Source organism: Glycine soja, chromosome 16 (genome assembly GCF_004193775.1).
Source record: "Glycine soja cultivar W05 chromosome 16, ASM419377v2, whole genome shotgun sequence".
In the NCBI taxonomy this organism is placed as follows: Eukaryota; Viridiplantae; Streptophyta; class Magnoliopsida; order Fabales; family Fabaceae; genus Glycine; species Glycine soja.
The window spans coordinates 8,945,475-8,948,085 of NC_041017.1; the positions used below are offsets into that span (position 1 = coordinate 8,945,475).

At 38.8% G+C, this 2,611-nt stretch overlaps 1 non-coding gene across 1 annotated transcript; it reads right to left on the reverse strand.

Moving 5' to 3' along the window:
- Positions 1-2,252: 2,252 nt before the first annotated feature.
- LOC114391332 lies at positions 2,253-2,359 on the reverse strand. Its single transcript, XR_003662123.1, has one exon. It is a non-coding gene; the product is annotated as a small nucleolar RNA R71 (small nucleolar RNA).
- Between the last annotated feature and the right edge of the window lie 252 nt (positions 2,360-2,611).

Genomic DNA, 2,611 nt, shown 5'->3' on the forward strand with positions numbered 1-2,611 from the left:
GTGACCTTGAGTGACTCTTTTTAAATAGCAGCCTTGGGATTTGTGCAAGGCATTCTGTTATGCTATTCATTATTCAGAGCTTTTGTTTTAGGGTTTTCGTTTTTCTGCTTAATGCTACTGTTCACATAATGCAATTTTACGTTTTCTGTTTCTAATTACAATTTCGTTCTTGCTTCTTCTTTTACTCTCATTTACGTTTCTGTTTCATCTACGTTTCTGCTTCATGTTTCATTTGCGTTTTCTGTTTGAATCCATGGAAGGCTAGATTTTCTGGTGTTGTTTCCTTTTGAGGACGAAGCCTAACTCTCTTTGAGGTTTCGCTTGTAATGTGGTTCCCTGGCAGTTTTCCCTTCACCAGTTATCCCAAATTCGTGAATATTAATCAGTGCACGCTTCGTGTTCGATTAATTGCCTCTGAGCCTAACTTGCATTCATGCTTAATGGACGAATGGCTAACTGGTGTATGTGGTGCCTAATCACGTATTGACAACCCTAAGTTGATTTTCGCTTAGTAAATTGAAATAGGGTTGGATTAAGTGGTTGACTGTTAGGGACGAATTCTACATAACCCAGGATAAGAGAATGGCTTCTGAATCAAAGGAAACAACCCGTTTTTAATATTAGTAATTTCGTATTCCAGTTTACTTGTTCTGCTCTTTAATCACAAAACAAACAAACCCCCCCAATCGTTACTGTTACTGCAAGTATATTATGAACATTTGGTTTGTCACTGCTCGTTGGGAAACGACCTAGGATCACTTCCTAGTTACTGCATTTTCATGTTTATTTGATTCGGGTACGGCCTCGATCAAATTTGGCGCCGTTGCCGGGGAGCAGTGTCCAAAGGTTCATAATAGTTAGCTAGTGTGTGTGTTTAATCCTTTCGTGTTTTATGATTAATTGTTAGTATTGTGTTAGTATATGTGTTAGTATTGTTTAGTGTCCTGGTATTTTGTTTAATGTGTGTTCTGTTTCAGTTTTCCCATTAAGCGTTTCCCCTGTTTCAGTCTTGGGTGTTTTGCTGTGAAGATTGTGCTTGCGGCAAAACAGAGTAGTAGTAGAAATCAATTAGAGACGGATTTTAGCGACCACCCATGCTGAATTATTTGAGATTTTTTGTTTTAGTAGCTAGGGTTGTTATTTTTGGCTGAATTTTTTTGTGGTAACTTCTTTTAATCCATATTTTGTGGGAAAAATAGCTAGAGCCTTTAGTTTGGTCAGATTTGAAAGTTCCAAAAAACTAGCAAATTTTGTGTTTGTCAAAACTTCAAACGGCCATAACTTTTGCTCCGGTTATCAGAATCGCAATTATTATATATGCATTTGGGGTAGAAAAAAAATTTCCTACGCTGTGGCAGCCCGCCATAGGCCGGCTGAGGTCTCCATCATCCAAAAAAAAAGCGATTCTGTCAAAAGTTTTTTATTTTTCAAGTTTTATTCACTTATTTTTCTTAACTTACCATTTTTAGCTTTCATAGTTAGACTTTGAATTTTTGTCTGAAATTTTTTGTGCTATCTTCTCATTATTTTATAAGGTTGCTCACAAAATTTCAAGTTATTTGGATATCATTTGAGAGTAGCTGTAGTTCAAACCTACACCTTTATTTACATGATAAGGCAACTAGTTGTGTGCATGCTGAATGTAGTGTATGACTAGAGGCAATCCATCTGACTTACAACCCTTTGATCCTGAGATAGATAGGACATTTCATAGATTAGTTAGGCATCATTTTATACCTTTTGATCATTCTGAGAATTCCATTACTGGTGAATCTGTGCATTCTGTTATTGGTGATTTTGAACATCCTGATCTTGAGCATTATAATTTTGAGCATTCTGATTCTGAGCATTCTGATTTTGCACATTCTGAGAACATGGCACAACCTCCACCCCGTGAGAGGACTCTAAGGGAAATGGCTGCACCTGATTTCACCTATGAAAGCTTGTGCATCCAATACCCTGATGAGGATGTCCCATATGTTCTTAAAACTGGACTGATTCATTTGCTTCCAAAGTTTCATGGCCTTGCAGGTGAAGACCCGCACAAACATTTGAAAGAATTTCACATTGTCTGCTCCACCATGAAACCCCCAGATGTCCAAGAGGATCACATATTTCTAAAGGCTTTTCCTCATTCATTAGAGGGAGTGGCAAAGGACTGGCTGTATTACCTTGCTCCAAGGTCCATCACGAGCTGGGATGACCTTAAGAGAGTATTCTTAGAGAAATTTTTCCCTGCTTCCAGGACCACAGCCATCAGGAAAGATATCTCAGGTATTAGACAACTCAGTGGAGAGAGCCTGTATGAGTACTGGGAGCGATTTAAGAAACTATGTGCCAGTTGCCCTCACCATCAAATTTCGGAGCAGCTTCTTCTCCAATATTTTTATGAAGGACTCAGCAATATGGAGAGAAGTATGATAGATGCTACTAGTGGTGGAGCCCTTGGAGACATGACTCCTGCTGAAGCCAGAAATTTAATTGAGAAGATGGCTTCCAACTCCCAACAGTTTAGCGCCAGAAATGATGCCATAGTCATTAGAGGAGTGCATGAGGTAGCTACAAGCCCATCTGCATCATCTGAAACTAATAAGCTTGAAGGCAAACTGGA